Consider the following 8938-nt stretch of genomic DNA (forward strand, 5'->3'; position numbering starts at 1 on the left):
ATCCCAGTCCACTGTTCAATGTAATTTAAAATTTTCGTTCATTTCTTAATTTCGTTCATTGCTCGATTCGCCTGTGAATGGGGTTGAGTATATTCAGTGATTGCGGTTATTACTTTGTCTTTACAAATTTCTTTTATCAATTGCTCGGTTATTTTATTGATTTTGTTAAATTTGCTCTTGATTCGGATGTATTTGTTGCAAAATTTTAGTCTCAGATGTTCTGCTGAGGATGATTGTGATGTTTGGCAATCGAAATATATACAGAGTTTTGTGATGTGGAATAAATGTCTTTTGTTTTATTTCACTTAACAAAGTGAGTGAAATCGATAAAGCACGCAAAAATTTGTTACTTTTAAAGCAAAAATTCTTTTGAATCCCACTTGTGGAAACCTTTGCAGGTTGTGTAAATTTACGCAATCTGCACAGGTTTCCCCAAGTGGGTTAAGTTATGACTCACAAACCAAAAAAGTTCCGTTAAAATTGTCAAATTTTTGCGTGATTTTACTTTTCAAAAAAATATTTTGGTTTGGAGAAATCATCAAAAAACGAATATTTTTCCGCCCAAATGTAAGCTACAATTTGGCAAGGGTAAATGGCTTTTAACAAAAGCACCTTCCCGCATCTCGATCGCCTTACTTTGAGGATGTGACACGCTGTTTAAATGTTATACGATGTCACATAGGGTCACATAGGACGCATATTGTTATTTCATTCATAAACTTTTATAAGAATGAAAGAACAGTAAGTGTCTGACTACTTATACTATTTCTCCGAAGACTGCTGCATGTTGTAAAAAAAGTGCTGGTCAAAACGCTTGTCACTGAGAAATAAACATTATTTTATGGAGAGCTCTTCAGTCAGCCAAAAAATGTGTTTAGATTTTTAGAGACGATAAAAGATTTAGTAGATACGACATCAGTAAAGAATTGATTACCAGGACTACAATTTTCTGGCCCTAGACCCTACACTTTCAGCCAATTGTTTTTTATCATTTAATTAAATTTTTCAATCTTATTCCATTGACTGGAAGCCATGGAAATCCAAGTCTAATGGATGATAAACACTCTAAAATGTTTTTCACACAATGTTCACTACTATGATTGAAAATGCATGAATGTATGACCAAAATCCTTAAATACATGAAAATGTGTTACACTCGCCAAACCATGAAAACACTGAATATCATGCGTCAAAAGTTATCGGAAACCACACTTTTTTAGTTTTCTCTCAGCAGACCTTGCAAACAGGTCTAGGGATCCAGGCGATGTTTTCCTTAATGGTGGAGTTTGTTTATGTTATTCGTCAAAGAGAGAAATTTGATACGAAGGCGGAGCTTACTCTCCGTATCAACGAGTATTGTGATGCACATCGAATGATCAATTCGTTCGGCTTTATATCGCGTATTTTCGGTTTCGTTTTTATTCTCATTCTTCTTCTATACATTCAAGTTCAACCTTGAACGGTGTGTATTATATTTGGTTTTGTTGTTTGTGTATTTCATGGTGTGACGAGTGTAAAATTGTTTGCATCACAAGTGATGCAAATAACTATGTCACACTTTGTCCCTTCCTTGATAACACGATAACGTGAGTAATTTTAAACGGGTTTCGAAAAACTGTTTTTTTATTTGACGAAGAATAAAATTCTTAAGGGTAAGTTCGAAGATGGCTATTACCGATATTCTTCCCGCTCGATACCACGATAACTTGAGTCATTGTCATCGGATTAAAAAAAATATATTCGATGAGCACTGAAATATATTGGATTAAGTTATTTAAATTCAAAATAGTGGATTTATTTCGAAAAGAATTTTTTGCTTGATATCTTGGTGTCGATGATAGAAAAAAAGTTTCAACGAGTGTGAAGTTTACTGCCAAAGCAAAACCCTCGTAATTCACCCGAGTTGCATATCTTAATCATGAGCAAATTGGACCAATTTTCAGCAGGTCACATTTGAATTGAACTTCAAATGCAAAATCCTCATTAATAGGCAGTCTTTCTCGGTTGTTAAATGCGAATGGCTCCGGAGTGGTTGAAATAATAATATTAAACGATTTTTTAATGGATCCCCGAGTGACCTTTCACCTTCCACGGACACCAAGCCCATCGGGCATTGTATGAAGATAATTTGTAAAAAAAACCTTTCACTGTCTTGATTTAGATAAACAATAAAAAGCCCTTCGGGCGACTCTCGAAGCTCATAGGTCCATGCATGACTACCAAGTCTATTATCAATAAATTTCTAAAAAAATCTTTTACTTCATTTGTGGCAAACAATGTTCATTACTTTTTTTTACTATATAAGACCACAATAGACAGATACAGTGTTACGCGTGTAAATATCAACATCAAATGCTATTTTTTGGGGTATTATATAGACGACAGAGTCGTTTGTAAACGGAGAAATTAGGATATGGCCAGCTCGTAGTTAATTGAATTTAATTTTATCACAAAGATACGACCAGATTTTTCCGAATCGAACTTACCATAAATCAATCGACGGACGCCGTGTAGGAGTGTTTGCATAAATTGATATTAGTTGAAGGTAAAACGTTTTCGGCTCAGCATTTTCACCAAAAATAAATTATTTGGAAATCTAGACGTTGTAAAAATAATAAATAAAATGGAAACGAAATTTTTGTAATTAAATAAATGTTTTATTCTCTTTTAACTTGCAATTATTTTTCAATTTCAATTATTTCAATTTTTTTTACATTTACATTTACAGCACATAACTTTCTTGTTTTAATTAATTTTTTCATTTTTCCATTTTTACTTTTAATTAAAAAAAACAAAACATTTTTGAACACATTTTTCCGCCATTGAGATTCTTTTTGATTATTGATTCATTTTTAAGTTTTTACGGAAATTTTTGGATTGAAATTTTGATGGATTGCAAATTTAAGTTTCGATTGAAATTATTTTTTCTTTGAATGGGTTTTTATTGGAATTAGTAAAATTTAACTTGTCTGTTATTTGAATAGGTTATTTGTTTTAAAAAAAGAAAACGAAAATAAAATTAAAAAAATTTTGGAAGTTTTAACTGAATTGAAAAATTGGATTTTCATTTATTTCGATCTTTTTTGCTTACAAATCGGTGGAATTTTTTTCATTATTTAATAAGAAAATTACAAATAATACAGAATTTGGTCCTTTTACGCCTATATACCTTAATGTACAAATTTATTTTTTTAGTTTCGGGTTAATAGATTTTGAATTTTATGTAAAAAAACAACAACAAAATCGTGAAAAATTTCTTCTCTTCTTTCAAACATTCGCAACATTATTCTTGATTATTCGTAGGGGATTGTTTTTTTACAAAAGATAATTTATTTTAATTAAACAAATTTTATTTACAAAACTTCACAGCCAAAAATTACATGAATTAATTAGCAAAATTAGAGTTCACCGTTCTTGTAACTGCATAAAATAAATTGAATCCATAATCAAGAACACGAGTTAAACGAGAGAAATTTCAAGAGTTTCATTTCTTTTAAGTTTTTAATTTACAGCCGAGTTAAATTGTACTTTGAACACACTTCGTCATTAAATGTACACAGATTTTACCGATGAAATGTATACACAGGCAATATACATTTGATTCATTCAAGAATACCGCCGATTGGAGCTTTTAAAGGATAAAGAATTGCGATTGATTGTGTCGTTATTTTTTCCGGTTCCATCAATGTCACACGTAAAAACTAGCTCTCTTCTCTAGCGAAAAGGTTCACTAATTACTGTATGCAACCGGTAAAAAATTTGTATGAAATTTGCTGGTAAAGTTTACATTTACCGGGAAATTTCATGCAAATATTTACCGGTAAACATTACATTTACTGGAAATTTCATGAAAAATTTTTACCTGATGCATTCACTACTTTATCCAATTTAAGCACTTGACTATTTTTAAGAATTTAAAATTTTTAAATTCTTAAAAATTCTCCAAAAAATTCTAGAAAATTCATTTCGATAACTTCGAGAATTTTTTATATATTTTTGAAAGTGAGTCCTGGCTTGCATACACAATCTCTTAGAGTAATTATACCTAGAGAGGTATAATTACTCTAAGCACAATCTAGTATACACATTTTGCTCATAATTGTTTTAGTTTATGGATGCTTTCACTAAATAAGTTAAATAGCGTCGGACGTTGTGTTAAACTAAGACCTAACTCGGCTGAAATTATTTTTCAATGCAAAATCAAAATTATGTCCAAAAAAAATTAGAAATTAATGACAAACCAAAACGAAAGCAAAAATTAATTTTGAAAATTCAAATTTTTCCCGCGCAAATTTTAGTTTTTTTTTATTGTTTTCTTTCGTAATGTCATTTTTAATTCTTTACTAACGTTATTTATATACAAGAAATTAAAATATTATTTAAAAAAACGAGAACTATCTACAATTTTATTATTTACAAATAACTACAAAAATATTAAAATTTTCTTAATTATAAAAAACACTAAAAATTATTACTGGTTCTGTTTGCTCTTTAATTATTTTAATTAACAAAAAAAGTTTTTTTTAATTATTTTACATTATAAGTTAGCATTAATTTTAATTAATTAGAAAAAAAACGGTGTTTTGTTTGCTAGGTGAATCGACTTATTCATCTGGAATGGTTAAATATTTGTGTGTGGTGTATGTGATTTTTTTCGTTTAATTAAATTTGTACGTTTGATTGTTGAACAATTTTCGTTATGATTAGATTGATTGTGGATTGAAAACAAAAAACGTTTGTTTTATATCGATTGTAACAATTACAGCAACATCTCAGTGATGTTATACAAGATTTTATCTTTAAATTTCATTTATTAAGGAAGGAAACACGAACAAAAAAAAAACAATTCTGTCAATAAATAATCGGATTTTATTAATTAATTCGATTTTAATTCTAAATTAACTTCTTAACAAAAGTAAGAAGGTCACTCACGATCTCTAAATATTAATTTTTCGTTTTATCTTTAAGTATTTATTGCAATTATTCCTCAAAACTATATAACTCTACGTCTACATTCTGTTGTGCCGGTTATATATTCTATCTGAACGTTTTAATTAATTAATTACTGAGACCCGCTCATATTGTTTTTTCTTCTTGAATTTTTCATCGTTTTTTTAATCGTTTTGCTAATTTTTTTCTTCTTTTAATTTTTATTCATTGATATTGTACAAATTATTTTAAAAAATTATTGTCTTTAAGTAAACCATAAGTATCGTTTACAAAGCTTTGTAATCACAGTTTGTTTTGCTATTTTTATTTTTATATATGGAAACTAAAATCAATTTTATTCTTTGAAGGCACATTGGTTCTACATTTTTGATTGTTTCTTTTACTTTAGTTATGCATACAGATTCGGCTGACACCTTTTTTGACTCATCTACGGGAAAAGAACAGCACACTACACAAAGTTAACTACAGTGAAGTAATTATAACATTCCACATTTTCAATCCGAATAATTTTATTCATTCCACATCCGTGTCTTCTTGAGTACAATATTACGATACATGCGCATGTATCGTATGGTAACATCAACGTCGAATGTGGAATGAATACCATAAATAAGATTAAAATTATTAAATGTTAAAGTTCCGCAGATAATTCACGTCATAATTGCGCCAAAAATTTAAATATTTTCAACTGACAGTTGGACAAAATAACTCTGACGTCATATAATAAATGTCAAAAATTGAGCGTTAAATTGACCCGCTATGGGGTATGTTTTGAAATAGCTTTCACATTATCACAAAATGATTTTTCAAATGAAATCTTGATAACAGTCAAAGCACCTAGCAGGGTAATAGAAAAAAATAAAGTAGTACGTTAATCGAAGTATGCGAATATTTCCATACCTTTTTTTTCATAATGTCATTGCAAAATTACCATTAAGGCTGCTAATGGTATTATTGGTATCAAAAAACTACTCTATTTGACGTGTAAAAACCTCTATTACCCTGCTAGGTGCTTTGTAACAGTGCAACATTCGACAAGAAGAAGCACATCACGAGAATAATCATCGCATCTGTTACTTCTTTTGTTTAAGGTATTGCCATGTGCATTTTGCAGTATTATCGAGTAGGTTGATCATCGATTTTGCTGTATAAGATCAAATTAACCGGATGTCATCGTTCATTTTTGTCGTGGCTGTCGATAACAGATGGTTTGATTGTATGAATTGCAATCGTAAGTAATCTGCAAAACTTTTTACATTCAATAAATTCTCGATCTGTTGATATTTTATGGTCGCTCTCTTTGCCAACTTATGCAGATTTTTCTTTTATCCGCAATCCGTATGCAAACATCCATTGTTTTTATGTTCGGAAGCCATTTTAATGTTAAATTTTAAGCGTTTTCGGCAAAATTAGTTTATTGTGAATGTTCGTGTGTGTCGCTTGTAATTATGAACTAACTTACTCATTCTACTTTTACGAAGAGATTTTTCAGCTAAACTTTAATTTTCGATTTCGTTTTTCAATTTGTATTTTGATATATAAGTAGGAACATTAGAGATTTATTGGATTATTGCTATAAGTATGTTTCAAAAGTCAGTGAGTTCCATCGATTTACACATTTCGGTTGTTGCTAGAAATCTGATTTGGTTGAGTATTGAAAACTTTATTGGCTGATTCGTGGCATTCTCAATTAAGTCTGCTTCGGTGCTTGATAGTGTTATGGCTGATTGGAACATTCCTATGCTTCTTAACCAAATCACCGCACCAAATCACTGTCAAGCACCGAAGCTGACTTTGACATCTCTCAATTAGAAGGCCAAAAACACACCCGTTGACTATTTTTTTAAACTTTTTGATAGCCATTGTATGAAAAAGAATAGCCAACTTTGATCGGTTCAGTCCTCTATTTGAGTGACGTCAAAGTCAGCTTCGGTGCTAGACAGTGCGTTGACCGCACCAATGCCTTAGATTCTAAAGAAAACTTCAAACTCCCGTTATTTAACCTCAGTAAATTTGTGAACCTTATACGAGACTACGTATAGATGTAGTAAACGACAGGGTACATCGAGAAGAAATCATTGTATATATATTACACACTTGTCACGAAGAAGTCGAGGCTTGCCGAGACTGATAGTGACAAGTGTGTACTCGATTTTATCACATAAGCGAAAACGAGACAACAACATAGAACTGAAGAGTAATTTTTGAATTATTCTTCTAGTTAAGTAATTTTGACATCCGTACATCGCGCGTATGTGATAATAGTACATTACTATACATGTGAAGTAATTTGATATCTCGTATCCAGATGAGTAAAAGTATCCGAGTGCTTCAGCCCGAGGTACTTTTACTCATCGTGATACGAGATATCAAATTATTTCACGTGTAAAGTATGGCGTTTTACTTTACGAGCGAGGGAAAGGGTCTTCACTAGTGAGGGAAAGGCCACATTACCTCACTAGTAAAGTAAAATCTATTACTTCATCAGAGCCGGATTAACCCATGGGCAAAGTGGGCCCGGCCCAGGGCGCTGGGAAAATAGAGGCGCTGAGAAATTAAATTTTTTCGACAGTGTAATCATTTCACGTTCAACATAAGTCATGCACAAATCAACGTCGATTAAAAAAAAAATCGCGCTCGCTTCGCTTGCGTCTGCACATTACATTCTTGGGGTAAATGTGAGCTACAAGAAATGCATATATACATCTAACTTGATATTTTTGAATAATACACGCACATCGACTAACCCAAGGCTGTTCGTATTTGGTTATTTAAAGCGTTTTTATGATGGTCCTGCTATAGAAAAGTTGAACTTTGAGGCTTCTGGCTGAAGACACTATAAATAATTTTCAGTAACCATTCCATTGCTTCATTTTCGTCAGCCGCCGGTGATAGTCGGATGATGGAAAGCTTTTAGCTCATGAGGAATTTTCGAAAATTTTGTAAATTCCTCATGAGCTGAAACCTGCTCATGATCGCCGGACAACGGGAGTTTGGAACAAATAAAGCAGCTGGAAAAGCTGCAGAACAAATCCGTTTCCGCCCATTGAAAATTGTTCATGGCATATATTCGCGATTTTTTTTGTCGAAATCCAAGGCCAATTACCTAAATTTCAAGATCTAACACTTTCAGAGTGAAGACAAAGGATCATTCTAGAGTGACCTAAACTTCAATACTTTTGGGATCCCGAGTCCTAGATCCTTGAAATTGCTTCAACGCAAGTCGTTTTTTCCGAATCATGACCTTACCCAACGCACTGCTCCTAGCATGAACATAAGAAATATTTGGAGGCTGATGAAGTCACAGTAGGCACTGCGTTTCTTTCGTGAAGATAGGTGACTTGTTTTAGTTGTGTGAGTTCAAACACACAATACAATCAATAAGCGGTAGCTCTCATCACAAAAGCCTCCAAATTCGACGTTTGTCAAAGTAGTGTTCATGCTAGGAGCAGTGCGTTGCCTTACCAAGTAGAGTAAATCTCGCAATATAATGAAACTGTAACAGTATCACAAATATTGTGTCAAAAATTCACGTTTTTTTCTTGGTTTTTCCTCACAACGCGTTCATGTTCTAACGATCTTCCAAGGGAAGTGAAAAGTGAGAATAATGAGAGGACATTCGAGTGTAAATTGAAAGAACACCTGAATGAAACTATAGAATTGTGATGTAAATTTGAATTGTAGTGTTCATTTTTCAATGTCTGTGATTATGGAACTTTGTATTTGAAAATAGCTATTTGCTAAATAAATTTGTTTGATTTGATTTGTTCTTCAAGAAGAATTCCAAGAAAAAATTGTTTCGGATTCATTCTTTACTTGATTTTTGTTTGTGGGAAAGTTTTGCGAATTAATCACGAAAACTTTGGTTATATCATATATCTCTCATTCATATATGGTTATATGTTATCATAAGCTTGCCACCTCGCCTCGCTCGCCGTTTCTAACTACACATTACTTAGAAAATAATATTCTGGAGGAAATGTTGAAA

Source organism: Bradysia coprophila (genome assembly GCF_014529535.1).
Source record: "Bradysia coprophila strain Holo2 chromosome IV unlocalized genomic scaffold, BU_Bcop_v1 contig_81, whole genome shotgun sequence".
In the NCBI taxonomy this organism is placed as follows: Eukaryota; Metazoa; Arthropoda; class Insecta; order Diptera; family Sciaridae; genus Bradysia; species Bradysia coprophila.